Here is a 19,243-nt window from a genome sequence, read left to right on the forward strand (position 1 = left end):
TATTTTCTTACAATTTTGGAGCCTTCTAAATTCTTTATTTAGCAATAGAAAAAGAAAACCGTGTTAACACCAACGGTGAGCGCCTTGTCAACTCTGTAGTGTCTGTTATTTTGATTGTAGAGATTATGAACCATTTTACGAGACGCAACATCAACATCAGCAGGTTTTGGTCTATAAGCTGCAGGGCCGACTGATTTGATTGATTTCTTTTTGAATGGACTTTAAAGTGAAACGGTATTGAAGCCACAAACGGCCAAATCGAGCCACTATTTTGAATTTTCAGAAGAACAAGACTCGGAAATAGATAATGCGTTCCCTGTGAAAATGCTATTTTATATAGAAATAGATAATGCGTTCCCTGTGAAAATGCTATTTTATGTTTGCTGCGGAGAAGTAAACATAAAATAGCGTTTTCACAGGTGACGCATTAACTGTTACCGTGTCTTGTGCCTTTGAAAATTCGAAGTGGTGGCTCGAAGTCGGCCATTTTTGGCTTCACTACCGTTTGGACTTAACCCCAAACGGTTATTCGTCCCTGATTGGTGTGTGGAGACCCCATATTTACGACACCTTTGGAGGATCTGTCGCCACGTGGAGATTACCGTCCGTTGTCGATCGCCCAACTACAGAACTGGCTTCATAACTTCCCACAAACCTTCTTGCTAGCGACAAGAGACGGTGAAAGGTGATCGGGGAATCATGACATGACTTATTAATATGTACATGAGTCATTTTTGATTTCTTACTTTCAAGCATTATGTTGCGAAAAAAAGCGTTTCGTTTTTTTAATACTGCAAAAAAAAAACGCAGTTTCAAGGCAACTGTGAAGTCAACATTGCCACATTGCATAAAATTGATAGCAGAGACAATCATTCCGACAAATCAAATGAATCTGTCTCAACGTTTCTCAAGTTTCGTCAGGCACCATTTATGCACACGAACACACTAATCCACTGGGCACTTGCGTGTCATGCGCGCTGATGTTTATACAAGTCTATACGTTTATATTTATACCAGTTGTTTCAAACTGGAAATATGTTTACGTGAGCATTGCTGGGCAGCATACACCCTTATGCGCGAGAAAGAAAGAGAGAGCACTAACGAGAAAAGTTTTGCGATGATTGCGTTTTTCATTCTCGCGTTTCATAAAAAAGTATGCACTCGAACGACAGCATTTCCAGACCTGTGATGTTGTTCGTAGCATAGGAGCTGAGGTGATTGTTAATCGGTTGGTACGGACTCGTCCGGAGGTAATTTTTCTCGCAAATAAAATTCACAAATTGTGTGCGAAAAGTTGCAATTTTCTATCGACAAACTGTGGTAATATCAAACGGTGATCATTTGGGTCATGTGGATGTGGTCAACAGTTTGAATTAGTGTATTTTTGTGGTGGTCAAAGAGAGCAGAAAAAAGAAAAAGGCAAAAGTGTTTCGGTATACGTGTGACAACTGTGTTCTAGATAAAAGGAAAATTCCAGTGCGTTATTGCTGTTCGAGGAATTTAAGAAATTAAGTGCTGTTTTCTTGTACTGTCGGGACTTTTGTTTGGTGGTTTCGGGTAAGTTTAATGAAAATCATTTGCTAAAAGTTTTCTTTTCAATGTTGGTCGAAATCTTTTTATGTAACTTTATTATGTTCAAGGGAACCATAAAACAAAATTCGCAGTACATATGTAGGATATAATCCTACATCCGCACAGTGGTGCCAGGCTAGATCAGAAAATCATTTCAACTCTTATTCTTCTATAGGTTTTAAAGTAGTTCTGAATTTCCTCAAATTTGGAAGGTAGGCGAGTTGGATCTGTCAGGTCTGAGCCGAGCAAACACACACAAAAAAAAATTGGAAGGTATTGCTCAATAAAGGACTCTATATGATGGTTATTCCATATAACGTTTATCCTGATTGAAACCATATTTGAAGACATGTTGGAAATTGGTTGCTTTATTGCTGCTCTGTGTATATTTTTTTTCAGAATTCTTTATTATTTGTGGAATAATTCTTCTATTCTGCAGTGGTGGGCACCATTCCGCTAATCCGCCAATTCGCTAATTAGCGACGCTAAAATTCAGTTAGCGATTTAGCGATTTCGCTAATTTTTGAGCTGGTTAGCGAAACTGTTAGCGTCGCTAAAATTTTGGCCTTCGAAACGCTAATCGCTATTTCGCTAAATTTGGTAGAGAAGCGACAATAGAAATATTTAGAAAAACTGTGAATTGCTGATGGCGTACGTAAATTGTTTCGAAAGATGAACATACTTTACTGCGAAAATTACTTTTGTCAGTTTTTTTTACCCTAGAATGGAGTTCCAGTTATCGTACAAGCCACAGGAGCATTTTGAAGAACAAGCACAAGGTCTAGATTGAATTTTCGGCACATCAAGAACTTTGGTAAATTGCAATGCGCTTGAAATTATGACAACTTTGGTTCTACTTTTTCGATTCAGATAATAATTGAATTTTTATGAAAACATTCCTAAGAGTATCTATTTTCAATGCAAGCTAAATAACTTTTGTTATTCTTGTTTTTACAAAATCAAATATGAATACCGTTTCGTGAACCCCTTACTGTAAATAGCTTTAAAAAGTAATTGTTTTCGTTTGTTTAACCAAAACAGATCAAAGTGGTCCAAATCTTACAAAACACGAGCAATAAATATAGCGATATGACTATTTACATATTAAAAAGTTAGCGATTAGCGAAAGTTCCGCTAATGTGGGTTTAGTGTTTAGCGATTATCGAGCTAAATTTTCCGGTTAGCGACTTAGCGATTAGCGTCGCTAAATTTTCGGTTAGCGGTGCCCACCACTGCTATTCTGTTATGTTTGATTTTAATTAAATTAGAATTGAAAATATAAATACTTCTTACATTGTACATTCATTTTTACTCAAATATTTTTTTTTCATGTTTAAACATGTTAATTAGAGAAAAAAAATCAACATGTTTTTTCATTTCTATTAATAATTTAGGTTAAAAAAGGGTAAATTAATTTGAAAGATCTTGGGATTGAATGTAAAATACTTTATTTAAGAACATCATCGCAATCTGAGTTCTCAATTTTTTGTAGATATGTACCGCAGTGTAGTGATATTTTGCAGCTCATCAGAGCCGATCACGAAGAATAGTAAAAGCGATAATTTTTGCTTGTGTTCCAAATACTTTTTCAAGTATCTAAGGTATCCAACGTCTTTCACACAGAAAAAGTATCCAATCAAATCAAATAAATTTTGGTTTGTTTTAATGAAACGTTTGAATTGTTTTCTGACCAACAAAATGGGCAGTTTATTTCAATAAAAGCATCTTATTAATTCAATAAAATCGCTTAATTAAAACAAATTAACAGATTTTATTGAAACATCCAATCAAATCTTTTGTTCAATCAAATAATTCAAAAAAAAACATTTTTTTTGTTAATGTGTTCATGCTGAATTTATTGTATGAACCATCCAAATTCGTATCATTAAAACATACTCTGCTCTACGAGTAAGGAATGATGACTATCTGTTACTTGTCAAATAGGCAACAGAGAGACAGCTCGCCTTACTCGAAACGCAGAATAAAGTTTCTAGTACACTGTTTGCAAAATTTTTAAATATTTGTCATTGGCAGATAGGCATCTGTTAAAAGTCTGTTATATGTTTAAACATGTCTAACCCAAACAATATAAATGCAGTTGAACTCTACTTACCATAGACCATAGCTAACAAATTCGATACTAGGAATCGATGTACTTTTCAAAGTTATGTTAACCAGACGCTAGCAGCCGATCCATCGCCACAAAGAATCACAAGTAGATACTGTAATCTCGACACTTTAAAGAACTGGATCAAAATATTAATTAATGATTATATGAAAACTTACATTCATGAACGGCATCAATAAAACACCGAGTAAAACACCACTATTTGTATTTTAACTTTGAGATGATCGATGGAAGTTGACATGACAGAACTGCTTAGATAGTGCACGCTAAAGAATGATTAGCAGAAATTCTAAAACTGGTAATTGTTTCAAAAAATACGATAGAAACGAACAAACCGCTTTGATTAAAACAAATGTAGCGTTTAAGAATTGTGTCAAACTATGTAGTTGGTTTGTTTGAAAAAAAATGTTCGTTTTGAAATAAATCGTTCTTTTGATTGAAACAATCCAAAAAAAAAAAACAACAACAATGAAACATTTTATTGCTTCAACCCAGACAGTTTTTTCTGCGTTTCGGCAGGGTTTTTCATGTAACTGCTGCAGAAAACCATCCGTCAAAAAACCACTGGTTAAGGCGTTCGATACATTATGTTTTAAGTTTTTAGGAAATAATACGTTTTCATAAGAGCTGGATAGCTTCCATTTTACGAAATTTGCTTGGACAAGAGTACGGTTTTGAGTTCGAATCTCAGTAGATTCAGGCTGAATTATGGAAACAGTCAGCGACACACAGTTGGATAAAAATATACCGATCCAGGAAAATCATAACTGCTGCTACTTTGCCAAAAGTAACTAACGAGCCTCAATAAAGAAGAGCCGTAGTAAGCGTAGCAGGAAAAATAAAAGTAAAAAAAAAACCGTCACTTACCACGGTGACAAATGCATTCCTTCCTTTCCCTCACAGTCGAGAAGAGTTGCAGAGGTACATTCGGTATCCGAAAACAACGATTGTTACACTTCTTTCCTTCCTTTCCTGACCGACCGTAAGGACGTAGTCGGCGCCGTTATCGATTTATTCAAAAGCAGAAGCTTCTGAATAATTACATTGGCGATGGTAAATTTATCCTTCGTACAACCTCATTTTTCTTAAATTTTCACCGCATAGGTGAAGAATTATATCAATAATTAATTAACATATCACTAAAACCTTGTATATTTTAGCGACACAATTAATATTATATTACAAATAGTTGTATGACAGCTGTTTAAAATCTCAGCTTTTAGTTTGCACAAAATATATAATGCAGAAAGACGTTGTCTTGCGATAAAATAATTACAGCACTATTTTAGATTAATCATGACAAAAAAGTTGTGAAAAACATTCAAACAGTAACAATCATTACAAAATTATTCGGAAGTTCAACAAGCAAAAAATCCATCAGAGAGTTATCGGTGAATATTGGGAAATTTGGATTCACAGCACTTGCAATAAAATCATTACTCTTTCAATTTCTATAGTAATGTTTATGCTGAATATGCATCAGTTAGGTTGCTTTATCCGATGTACACATTACAACGGTTTTCATTCAGTTTGATGCTGTCGAAAAGAAGCTTTGTATTCGCAGACTGCGTTTCGTTTTTTTTGCTGAAAATGTCAACTATATTTACACGGGGTTCAAATTGCTTGATGGCAGCTAGAAGTGTGTGCTGTTCGCAACAGGCGCGACGGTGCTGATGGAAAAGAACTTGTTTTTGTCGTTTCTGTGTACCAATGCAACCCGGTGCGGATGCTTCACTTCGCAATGCATATTCAGTGGTATAGCAGCGTGGTTGGCATCGTATTCACGCTCACGAACAGCAACAAAGTCATTTGCATGAAATCGAGAACATTGTTTGGCTGAGGCTGAGATGCAAAATTAAGAGGTGACGCAGTGTTGCGTGGAAACAGCGATTTCGAGAGTCTCTGAGAACTAGGGTGGTTTGTGGTCTAAGCCAACCACAAAGTTAGTCATAGATAGTCACTCTTGTACTGGTATGAAATTTGATTAAATCATTCCACGTATAAGCCGAGGCCACTGGTGGTCTCGATCAACTAGTGCATTAGTGGAGTAATTTGGATAATGTTTATTCAGCAAAATATTTATGTTGACGAAAATCGGACGCGCCAAACAGCAACAACAATTTACAAAAAAAATGTAATACCGCCTAACAATGATTCCAAAATAATCACAGAAAGAGAAACCTCGGGGTTTCGCAGTTTGCATAATGTTAACGCAAATGGTAAAAATTCAAGGCGAAACGTTTTGTTTTGTGCGACTCCCCGTAAGCATATTCAACGTCGCAATAATATTTAATAATGTTATCTGCCTTTTCTTCTCAAACTCGCTGGTGGTGTTAACGTTGGTCTCATTGCGGCGGTAAGAGATAAAGAGTAAAGTTTGGTGTGAAATGTAGTAAACTGTCGCCGTTTAAAAGTGTTGCTTAAACTTTAACCACCTTTTGTAGCATTCCGGTTTAATTTTTCTGGCTGTGTTTATCTTCACTTCAAAGTGAGAACGTCGAAAAATGACTTGCGTAAATTGTCGGTTAGCAAAGACAGTTGGGATACTGCCCCAATGATGACAAATATTTTTGCGTTATCATCACGACAAAAATCATACGAGAAGTCGTTTGCGGTCGTTGGTCGTTTCTAAATCGCGTTGGGATTAAGAACGGTGCGATGCGAGTGTTGAGAAATCACGTAGGAATGTTGGCGGGGGGGGGGGTGGGTCTAGCAATGAACCACCATCAAATACAATTCCATCAAGTAATTATATTTTTATTTCTGAAAAATGATGCTAACTTGTTCGATTCATCGATAGAGACGTGTATTAGCGAAGTGCGAAATTTAAGCGATTTGTTTCCGGTTAGCTAACATGACAAATTCATGTAGTGACGTTAAATGTTGTAAGTCGGTAAAATTTATCGGGACGTAAAATCATTGACCTAGTAATAATAATTATGATGATAAAGCATATAGTGCATCGAAATTGGTTCTACTTTTAGGCTGTACCATAATACTTAATAACTACCTGCGGAAAGATTTAAATAAACCTTAAAAAAGTTGTTAAATCCGATAATATTGAAAATGTCATTCTTTCCTATCAAATTTGCAACTGAAATTTGATTATTGGTATTGCAATATCTGCAGATTTTGTTTCTGGAAATATTGGAAAATATTTATTCGCCGATGGTGATGAACTAAACGAACTATGGTTGACTTATTATTTACTAATTCGGTTGAGAGCTCTAACAATCCTTTTTGTGATATATCAACATTTTTCAGGAAAACGATAACCGCAATCTAATATTAGTTTCGAAAGTGCTTCGGAAATTAAAAAAAAATTAACGAACACAAGTTCTGCAATCGTTTCGACATGCCGGTCACAACCCACGAGATACATGGACAGTTGAAAGCACTTTCTACATTTTACTGTTCGGTTTTATGCCTGATTTTTTACTGACATTGAAGACAGCATTTCGATTCAATCAATAAATCCACCGGGGCTAGATAAACCTATAGTTACAGAGCAAAATCTGGGTAAATTAGGAAAGTTGATTTCTCCTTGAACTGTTACTTAGGAGAGCTATTAATTATTGTTTATATTTATAAATTCATTTTTCGCGATAAATTTCCGCGGTTTGTTATTATCACCTTTCCCGAAAGCGTTTCGGTGGTATATTTTTGTGGGGAACGGTTAAGCGAGGAAGAAGCCACCGGTTTACTTCCCTCATGCGTCCAGCCGTCAAGAGCGGTGAGTTGTTTTTCGGTCATTTTTATTTCTGACGTCCGTGCTATTCACCCCGTGGACGATGGGTGAAATATTGGTTTTCTTTTAGTGGTTTTATTTGTGCACCGGTGTTTAACTGGTACAGTTACAGTCGGCCGCATCAACTATACCTATAACTGTTGGCAATTGGTCATCGTCGTTCTCTCCGTACCTGATTGAGTTCGGTCGATCAGGAAAAGCTAACAGCGATATTTTTTCAATTAACGAGGCTGAGTAGTTTGTTCGGGTTTGTTTTTGGACCAAAACTTCTTGGGAGAAAAGTAACAGCAAATGAGAACGAAACGATAGCGGAAGAAGATGGCTAATATTTATAAAACATAAACTCAATTGCTTTTTTTGATATGAGAAAGTTTTCCAAGCGATTAGAAAAATAATTGCTGCTACCAAAACAAAACGAAATGTAATGAAATTTTATTAAAGGCTAAATTGCAAGAACTAACGGCCTTTATATCTCGCCAATAGCTATTGTTCGAATGAGAAAAACGCTGCCGGAATGAACATAGTAAGGCATACATATCGTTCGTTACCCTTTTTATTGGTAATTAAATTTGCTATCTCATGCAGTTAGAATTACGTTTGTGCTTGCGCTTCGCTTCTCGTGCTTTCCAACATTTTGTTTATTCTTTTCGCTGGCACTTTCCATCGAAGCTTCCCTTGGCAAGATGTTGGATCAACCTACTTATGCTGGAGAGAAATTGGATTAACGGGTTTACCTATACACGTATGTTGGTATGGAATGGTTTCATCTTTTGCGATGGCGAATTGTAGTTGGTACCTTTAGTTCGTGAAAATAATTACGACAGCAAACCAATGAACACAGCGTATTGTCATTATAACTAGTGGAAATCATCACCCTGTCACCAAGCTAGTATGGTTTTGCTTGCATACTTATGTGGGTCTCAACCTTCAAGCTTTGGATAGTGTCTTTATTTTGTGATGAGGTTAACGTGAGTGTGCTTCACTACCAGCGTTGCCAGGTCATTTTTTTTAAATCTGGAAAAGGCAAAATAAATATCTGGAAAAAATCTGGCAGTCATTTCGTGGGGTGAAAGGTTAATGTTTCGGATAAAAGTCCTGGGGTACGCAAAATTTTAGGTGACGAAATTGCAAAATTTCGCGCCAAAATTGAAGGGATGACCTTTTTGCGGAACAGAGAAAATAAAATCTGGATAAAGTCTGGATCATCCATGAAAAATCTGGATGATTGGACATCAAAGCTGTCTACCTGGATACATGTTAAAAAATCTGGATATTCCAGCTAAATCCGGATACCTGGCAACGCTGTTCACTACCCACATTCACATATATATGGCATAATAATGGTTCGCAATCAAAAAAATGCTCTTCTGCGGTGGACAGCACCGCGCGTATTCAATTTTACCCTACGGCGTGCACTCGGCTTCTATGTGTGGGATACTGAGAAGTGTATTATGCGACAAAAACAGCCTATTGCTTGGGAATTGAATTTAGAGCGTTTTTAGCAGTGTATACTGAATGTAGAGAGTGCAACGACATCTAGATTGCCTTCATATTGTCTCGCGTGGGTGAAACGAAGTGAGGGGGACGTTTTTTACTCTCCGTCCAAGATAAAGTTGGAACATATAGTACATTGTATCGGGGGCATTTTTCTGCAAGTTTAGTGCAAATGACAAACGATTAAAAGTATGCTCTCCGTGTAGGTCTCAGTGTAATTATCTTCAGAGCCTTGGATTCCACAGTAATTGCGAACCATTATTATGCCATATACTAGAAGCAGCGTTCAATTGTATCATCAGAACAAATAAGAAACTTTACAGGATTAGTTTTTTTAGAAAGTTTGCATGAAATTTCCAACTTTGCCTAGGACACCTGCTTCGAAAAGTCATTGCCAGCACCTTTTGGGGTCGTGCCAAATCGTGCTTGAAAAAGTAATCGCAGGTAGGACAGCTTCATATGAAAAATACCAAAGTAGTCTTTTAAAGTTCTTAACAATTAGGTAAAATTTTATTAAAATAGAGAACTAAACTTTTAGAATACTCGGTTTTACTTGTTTCCGTATTTCAAAAGTTGACACAGTCGAACAATATTTTGGTGTACTTAAATCTGCAGTTCCGCTTGAGCTCTCATCTTCAACCGTTTTGTATTGTATTATATTCTACTTCAGTATTAAAATACTTTTTAATAAAGCAAGAGATAAATTCGATTATGAGTTTTGGTCGTTTTAAGTCCCACATGAATTTCATTCGTGTTCCGACAAACACGAATATTTTTTTGCTTCGAATCATTAGTATAAACATGTTGTTCAGATTCAAGCCTAAAACGAGACATGAAGCAAATACGGTTAGTTTTGCACAATTTCGAAGATTGTTTTGTTTTGTGTAAATTGTCAGTTGGTGTCTACTTTGCGCCCCGTACAGACGCGTATTGTTTTCGTAGTAATTCATTTGCCCATCATACTGAGGAGTTAATTAAAGATTGCCCTATCGAACCCAAATTTTCCTCGGTAGTACCATTCAGTACGAAGCCACCAATGGCATGAAGTGCCTTCGTTTATACGGAATGTGTCAGGTGGTGACCTGGCGACGCATATTGCTATGCACATACTTAAAGTTTACTAACGAATTTAAGTACACTAAAGTCGCTTTTTACGCGAGGGATACGTGCGCCATAAAAAGAAACCGCGTAAATTCCGGAATCCCCGTGAAAAAAACGCGTAAATTCCGGAATCCGCATAAAAAACACGTAAATTTCGGAATCCGTGTAAAAAACCGCGTGAATTCCGGAATCCGCGTAAAAAACGCGTAAATTCCGGGATCCGCGTGAGAAAAACGCGGTAAAAAAAAGTTTTGAAACAACGGGAAAGTAGTATAAACGATTGATTGGGACTGTATTTTCATGGACAGGCGCTATGTAAAATCCATGCTTGCCAGGTCCACTTGGTCTAATCAGTTTGCTCGCTGCGCTCCTTTTCGTCGTGTACCAGCCGGATTTCCAGCGAACACCAGTTTTGCAAGGTAGTCGTGCAACATATCCATTCGGATGTGACCATCTTCAATATGCTGGCTTTGCCAGCGAGTTGCTCGAGCTTGTGATTCATCCTTCCTCCGCCGCCACACATCGTCCTCCTGCACGCCACCGGAAATTGGAGTTCTTAGCGCCCGTCGTTCGAAAACTCCGATTGCTCGCAAGTCCTCCTCGGACAGTTTCCTCGTCTCGTGCTTTGTATCTTATAAGCGTTTTGTGCAGGATACACTTTGTGCGAGGGCTGAGTCTGTTGGTCTGCAGATGTTTGTAAGGCCCATGGTAGGCGCGACTTTTGTAGCTAATACGCCTCCCGACACAGCTGGTATCGTTGTCCGAAGTTAACAGTAAGCCAAGGCAGACTACCTCGAGTTCATCGCCGTCGATCCTTACATTGCTGCCTAAGCAGGTCCTGTCGAATTCGGTACCGCCAGCCAGAATATACTTCATTTTGGACGTATTCCTCTTCAGTCCAACCTACTTTGCCTCACGTTTTAGTCTGGTGTACTGCTCTGTCACCGCCTCAAATGTTCTGCTGACAAAGTCTACGTCATGACAAATTGGCTGGATCGGTGGAAAATCGTGCCTCGCATGTTGAACGCCGCTCATCGCCCCTTCTAGCGCGGTGTTGAACAGTAGACAAGAGAGATCATCTCCTTGGCGAAGTCCCATGCGGGATTAGAGTGAGCTGGATATTCTACCCGAAGTTTTCACATAGTACTGGTTTCCATCCATCGCAGCCCTAATCAGTCGAATTAGCTTCCCGGGAAAGCCGTCCTCGTCCACGATCTTTCATAGCTCTCTTCGGTCAATTGTACCATTCACTAGAGGCGACAGACGTTGGAAGATGACTTGAGAAATCACTTTGTAGGTGACATTCAGGATGGACATCGCATTATAGTTCCCACAGTCCAGTTTGTCGCCCTTTTTTGTAGATAGAGCATATAGATGGAGAAACTAGGAATAGCCCTTGCTCCTGTAAAATAACTGAGGTTCTATATGGTAAATCGTACACTCTACGTAAAGATTGGATCACAGCATTCTACTATTTTTTTAATATATCAGGCATTCCGCATGGTAGTGATTTAGGACCACTGCTCTTTGTGCTGTGCATGAATGACGCATCTCTAATGTTGCCGAAAAATTGCCGAATGTTTTTTGCAGACGATGTTAAGTTATTCAAGACAATAAGATAAACTGCAGACTGTCTCGACCTCCAGCGACTAGTCGACGTTTTTCTGAAGTTAGTCTCCAATATCCTGTTAACAATGATAATCCAGAAACGCTGTGTGATTTTGTTCCATAGGAAAAATGTTCCGGAAATGTTCAGCTATACTCTGGTTGGTCAAACTCTGAGAAGGGTTAACCAGGTCCGAGATTTGGGTGTTACGTTGGATTCAGCCCTGTCCTTCAGGCTACTCTATAATGAGCTCTTCACAAAGGCGAATCGAAAACTCGGTTTTATTTTCAAGGTAGCCTCGGATTTTCATGATCCACTGTGTCTTCGATCATTATACTACTCTCTGGTGGGATCTGTTCTTGAAACAAACTCCGTAGTGTGGTGTCCATCTCCGTGCAAAAGAAATTTGTACGATACGCTTGACTGTTACCTCCGTGGCGAGACCCGCAGCAGCTACCGGCGTTCTCTACTCGTAGTCGTACCAGCGTCAGCGGTTAAATTCGTATGCTCCGGAAGGGTCATTTATGTAGTATTCAGTTAGTAATCCCACCAATAATGTGTCAGATGATTGACAAAAAACAATAACCTCATTCTTCCACTCCTCCGGCAGCTGTTCGGTATTTCAAATCTAAACAATCAGTCGATGCAGGCACTCGGCCTATCGTTCGGAGTGGCACGTCTCCGTCCTTTGCTGTATAGATGATGTTATTTCCATTGTCATATTGGCTATGTACGTAAGATTATTTTCTTTCTAGAAGAAAGTCATAACATGCAATATCCTTATAGCTACTGACAAACAGTCTATTCTCCTAATTTATTAATAAAAAAAAACCTAAATTAATCCACCTAGCGGTCAGACTCAGCCTTTCTCATTCAAACTTGTTATTTGTAAAAAAAAGTTTAAATAGATAGCTTAAATCCAATAAAAATCCATTCACTCTTTGGGTTCTAAAATATTGATGTTGTAATTGAAGTATAAAATATGAAATTTGACGTAATGTTAGTGCTTAAGAAATAGCGAAATAAAAGAAATGACCCTTAATTTCGAACTATTTAATCACGAGCGATACCGGGAACGTTCAAATAGTACGCTACCACATTTAAATTATGTTGAGGCCACACAATATATTGATCAAAGCAGGTGTAGTTTTAAATAGTCTTTGAATTTATTTTCTTTCCATAACTTCTGAACCACATATCCAGTTGTTATGAAGTTTGTTATTAGTAAGTTTGAGGGATGACTCGTTCGTATGACACTAATTATGTTCAAATAAGTCTTGTAATACTTGAGATAATAGACTTTCGTTGTTTTAACAATTTAATACATAATGGTTGCTTAAATTCGATTATAATCAAATTAAACGAGAACGTATAGGGCAGCCAAACTTTGAAACCACGTGTTCAATCATAATTCATCAGTTAACCCTTAACAAGCCCATCTGATATCAATATTGTTCAAATCGTTTGTGTAGTTTTTCGAAACATTACAGACGAAGTTACAGTCCGATTACAGCAAAATTCAACAGGGTGTTATGAGGCAGCTAGACCTTTCATTTGACACTTATTTTGGGGAAATCGGTTCAACCATCTCTGAGAAAAGTAAGTGAGTTCATGTAGTCTTCGGAATATGTTTCTTTTCATAGCTGGATTTAACATTTTTAAACATAACAGGCAAAGTAATAATCCGTTTACCAATAAAATCAATAGGGTCTTATGGGGCAACAAGACCATCCATATGACACTGATTTTATGAAAATCGGTCCAGCCATCTCTGAGAAACATGAGTGAGATTAAATAGTCTCCAGAACACGTTTCACACACGTTTAATTTTCATAAAATTCAAAAGTTAAGGGTTTTTTAGGTAGCCCGTTCATTTGAAATTAATTTTGTTCAAATCGGTTGTGTAGTTTCTGAGATATTGATGTTTCGTGATTTTTACATTTTAATACATAACCTCTTAAACTAAAAATCCGATTACAATAAAATTCAATAGGGTCTTTGGGGCAACTAGACCTTTCCAGGGTGGCCACTCAATCGGGAAAACGGGAAATGCGGGGAAAGTCGGGAATTGAATGACATGGCGAAAAATGCGGGAAAAAGTCGGGATTTTTTTTATTTAATCGGGATTTTGTTACCAAGATTTTTTCAAAGTATTGTGTATGATGCAATTACAAATGATGGAGAAGTTGGAAGTGCAGGACTGCAAGTTGGTCCCTAAAAAGTCACATTTTTCTTCAGCAGTCAATTTTTTAACCAAAAGTCACTAAACTTCCTTTCTTTGATTTGCTATGCGGAGCAGTTAATTGAAAAAACATTTCTAACTTGCCACAAAATAGAGCAATTTGGATTTTTTGGATTTTTTTGAAAAACTAATTTTTGTACATATATTTCAAATTCGTATATTTTTCTGTAAATTACACAATTTGACTGTAAAAAAAACTATTTTTTAAGTAAATACAATCAGAAATGTTCTTAGGAAACCGCATAATCATTTGCGAGATTTTTCAAGAAAACATTTTATTTATTTTATTTGCTGCTGCATACGATTTTTTACATGCCTTTTGTTTTGCAACTGGCCTTAGAGTACGATGCTGGCCTAACTAGTCAGTCGTCGTAGTTTCGTGTCTCGGCTCGAGAAAGACTGTTAGTGTCTGCAGGATCGTAGCACTAGCCCTGCAATCGCCCCGTGCACTAAACAGTTGGCTGCTAAATCTGTGGCCAATAAACAAAAATACTTCAAATATTCTAAAAGCCAAAAATATTAGCTTGATTGGTGTGATGTTTCCGGCAAAGCTGTAGATGGTAGTTCTATTTAAAAAAATGATTGGATATCTCAAAAAGCTTATTTTTTGAATTCTAAATTGCCAAATGCTACAACGTTGATTATTGGACCACGGAAGAAGTTCAAATTTCTGAAGATTTTTTTTTTCGAAACCAGAACGATTTGTGTGATTGGTGCGATGTTTTCGACAAAGTTGTTGGCAGTAGTTGAGTATCAAACATATTCTTAATTAAACATTTCAAAGAGCCGATTTTTGAAAAAAAATTATTACATTTTTTGAAAACTTTATAACGTAAACTGAACATCGATGATCATGGAGAAATAAAAACTTAAAATTCTTCAGAAAAAATCCTAATTAGAAAGATTTGGAAAAATTTCAGGAAACATTTTTTTTCTTGAAAAGTTTAAAAGAAATTAAAAATAAATTTGTTTCCTTTTCAACGGTTTCTGCAAGACATGTTCGTGCAGTAAAAGACTTTTAATTTGAAAAATAATAATTTAAGATCTTTTTTCTGATTTCCAGGTTATTTTTTTAGGTTTCAAAATCATTTATATTGAAATGTTAGTCCCCAATGTTCTTTTTTTATCAGCTGGACCATTTTGAGCGCTGGATGCAAACAAGTTGAAGATATTGGCAGATGACCAGAGAGATGCAACTTTGATGGATTAGCGAATCAAAATGCTGAAATAGTTGTGGATTCACTTCTGAAAAGTTTTGAATCTATGTAACGCGTGATAAACGAAATACACTAAGGTCGCTTTTTACGCGGTTTTTTTTACGCGGGTTTTTTTTACGCGGCTTTTTTACGCGGATTCCGGAATTTACGCGGTTTTTTAAGGCGGATTCCGGAATTTACGCGTTTTTTTACGCGGATTCCGGAATTTACGCGGGTTTTTTACGCGGATTCCGGAATTTACGCGGTTTTTTTACGCGGATTCCGGAATTTACGCGATTTTTTTTACGCGGTTTTTTTTACGTGTCACGTATCCCCCGCGTAAAAAGCGACTTTAGTGTGCAGTTAAATCGCAGTATTTTTCCTGAACGTAAAATAACATTATCTTTAATTTGAGAAAAAATAACGCAAAGCCATGTCACAAGTTTTGTTCCCTAAATAATCAATTCAATCAAAATATTTTTTACTCTTAGGTTTTATGTTCACCCTCAACTTCCCATGACTTTTGCTGATGATTTGAACAACGGAAGTGCTGTTTTGTTTGTTGTTGTTCTTCTAATAGGTTGTTATGCGTTGAATAAAAACGATGCTTATATCATATTTTGAGAAGACATATGAACACACATAACGAATGCACAAAATAGCTAATACGATTATTGACTGCTTAATGGAAGATTTGCAAATATGAGAAAATCGCAAAAATTATATTTAACCTGTCTACCATGGAAAGGCAAAAGTTGCATTTTATGTAACTAATCAACTGTTTGTGTAGAATGTCCCGAGCAAATTCGGTAGAAGTGATATGCGCTATTACTTTCAATTTAAGGTTCAAAAATTGACGTTCAACCGTCGATAGAACATAACCTAGGTACTGTTTTTGACAATCGGGAATTTCTTGCAATCATGCGGAAAAAAGTCGGGAAAAATGCGGGAACTCGAAAATGTAAAATGAGTGGCCACCCTGCCTTTCATTTGCAATCAATTTCATTGAAATCGGTTTAGCCATCTCTGAGAAAATCGAGTGAGATTGGAGCGTTACACACACATACACACACACACATACACACACACAAATACAGAAAATGCTCAGCTCGTCGAACTGAGTCGAGTGCTATACGACATTCGGCCCTTTTGAGCACTTTTATACCTTTAGTTTTTGCAGTGATTGCTATACCTTTCTAGGAGAAAGGCAAAAACTATTTTCTTCATGCCCTTGTCAGTATTGACCTTCTTAGAATGCTTTCGTAGTGCCTGCAACTGATATTGTGTGTTCTGTCACATATATTTCGAATTTTATTGTATCAGTTGATTATAAACTGCTACCGCAGTTAAGTGAATATAACTGTAGGAAAATTGTAAACCTACTTGTCAAGCGAAAAAAAAAACCTAAATTAATCCACCTAGCGGTCAGACCCAGCCTTTCTCATTCAAACTTATTATTTGTAAAAATAAATTCACATGAACGCTTCAATCCAATAAATATATACTATACTCTTAAGGTTCTAAAAAATTGATGTTGTAATCTATACATATAAAAATGCAGTCCGGTCTGTCTGTCTGTCTGGCTGTCTGATTTATATAGGCTCGAAAACTACCGAACCGATCGACGTGAAAATTTGTATGTAGGGGTTTTTGGTGCCGATAAAGGTTCCTATGATAGTTTGAGACCCCTCCTTCTTCTGGAAGGGAGAGGTCCCATACAAATGAAACACAAATTTCTGCACATCTCGAGAACTAATCAACTAAATGGAACCAAATTTGGCAGGTAAATGTTATTAGTGGTAAAAAATATGTCCATAATGTTAATAAATGAAACACAGATTTCTGCACATCCTGAGAACTAACCAACTGAATGGAACCAAATTTGGCAGGTGAATATTTTTAGAGGTAACAAATATGTGCATAATGGTTTGACACCCCTCCCTTTTCTATGAGGGAGGGGTCCCATGCAAATGAAACACAATTTTCGCACAGCTCAAGAACCAATCAAGAAAATACAACCAAATTTGGTATGAGAAAGTTTTTAGAGGTAACAGATATGTCCAAAATGGTTCGACGCCCCTCTCTCTTCTGCAAGCACATGTTTCTGTACAAATTTCTGCACATCTCGCGAACTAAATACCTCCCAAAATGGGTATTTCCGGTGTCATATTGATGCCAAATCTGCTGAAAATGACCGAATACCACCCAATACGAATATATTCAGAATTAAGGCGATGTACAGAAGCCAGAAGCCGAGGATGTTGTCATTTCGATAAAACCAATCATTTCAAACGATTTGTTATTTGACTTTGATCATATCCTATGGCCGATTCGTCGTGCATTAAACACATCGCAAGGAATCAACGAATTTGGAACGTTCAAATAGTACAACACCACATATAATTTATGTTGAGGCCACATATATCGATCAAAGCGAGTATAGTTTCAAATAGTCTTTGAATTTATTTTCTTTCCATAACTTTTGAGCCACATATCAAATTGTTATGAAGTTTGTTATTTGTAAGTTTGAGAGCTGACTCGTTCGTATGACACTAGTTATGTTCAAATAAGTCATGTAATCTTTGAGATAATAGACTTTCGTTGTTTTATGACAATTTTGAAACCACATGTTCAATCAATTCATCAATTCAACAGTTAACTCTTAACTAGCCCGCTTATCTGATAATAATATTGATCACATCGGTTGTGTAGTATGCGAGATAATAAAGTTTCGTGATTTTCACATTTCGGTACATTACAGACGAAGTTACAGTTCGATTACAGTAAAATTCAATAGGGTGTTATGAGCCAGCTAGACTTATTATTTGACACTAATTTTGTGGAAATCGGGTCAACCATCTCTGAGAAAAGTGAGTGAGTCCAAGTAGTCTTCGGAATATGTTCCTTTTCATTGCTGGATTGCGCATTTTTGAACATAACAGGCAAAGTAATAGTTCGATTGCAAAACAAATCAATAGGGTCTTATGGGGCAACTAGACCTTCCATTTGCACTGATTTTATGAAAATCGGTTCATCCATCTCTGAGAAACATGAGTGAGATTAAACAGTCTTCAAAATACGTTTCTTTTCATAACTTTTGAACCACATGTCCAATCTTCATAAAATTTAAAAGTTAAGGGTATTTCAGTTAGCCCGTTCATCCACCAATTTTGTTCAAATCGGTTGTGTAGTTTTTGAGATTGTGATGTTTCATGATTTTTACATTTTGATACATAACCTCTGAACTAAAAATCCGATTACAATAAAATTTAATAGGGTCTTATGGGACAACAAGACCTTTCATTTGCAATTAATTTCATGAAAATCGGTCCAGCCATCTCTGAGAAAAGTGAGTGAGAATAAAAATCTGCACATACACACACACATACAGAAAATGCTCAGCTCGTCGAGCTGAGTCGAGTGATATATGCCATTTGGCCCTTTGGAGCACTTTTATACTTTCGGTTTTGCAAGTGATTGCTATACCTTTCTAGGAGAAAGGCAAAAATGGATTAAAATAAAACCTAAACTTACACTTAATTTACTATCTTACTATCTATAAAGTAAGCTAAACGTTGTAACTGAAGATTGAAACGATTTTTGTCGGAGATTTGTATCAGTTGATGTATACCTGGCGACCCGTACAGGTGTGTACGGTTTTCCTAGCAGCTTATTTTCTATTCGTCAGGCTGGAGAACTAATTTGAGATGCTCGTACAAAGCTAAAGGCCGGGGGAATTTGGCAGTATAATCTAGTGCATCAGTGCAGTGATCAATGGCATGAAATGTCTTCGTTTGTGCATTATTTGCAGTACAAGTTACGAATTTTTTTTCTAATTGGACTATCTACGAAGTGAATGCGCTTAGGCGTCGTACACAAATTACTCATGCGTTACGCATGAAGAAGGGGAGTAAGGTTGAGTCTGCGTTACTTCGTAGGGGGGTAGTTAAGACAGTTACGTAACTGTGATGCTCTAAATTGAAAATTTCGGAGGGGAGTCAGGCTGTTCAGCGTTACGTAATTTTATGGGGGAGAGTCATATCGAATGTTACCTATCGTTACATAGGGGGGAGGGGGTCTGAAATCTAGATTTTTAGCGTAACGATGCCTTATACAAATTGTCCATTCTTAATAATTTTACTCCTTTATACAATTA

At 37.0% G+C, this 19,243-nt stretch overlaps 1 protein-coding gene across 1 annotated transcript in view; it reads left to right on the forward strand.

The window, feature by feature from the left end:
* Window positions 1-1,137: 1,137 nt before the first annotated feature.
* LOC129731924 (uncharacterized) overlaps window positions 1,138-19,243 on the forward strand; it is a 73,613-nt gene continuing 55,507 nt past the window's right edge. Inside the window, exon 1 of the mRNA XM_055692312.1 lies at window positions 1,138-1,557. The gene's annotated coding sequence lies outside the window, so the exon portion shown is untranslated. The remainder of the gene's footprint in view (window positions 1,558-19,243) is intronic.

Source organism: Wyeomyia smithii, chromosome 3 (genome assembly GCF_029784165.1).
Source record: "Wyeomyia smithii strain HCP4-BCI-WySm-NY-G18 chromosome 3, ASM2978416v1, whole genome shotgun sequence".
Lineage (NCBI taxonomy): Eukaryota > Metazoa > Arthropoda > Insecta > Diptera > Culicidae > Wyeomyia > Wyeomyia smithii.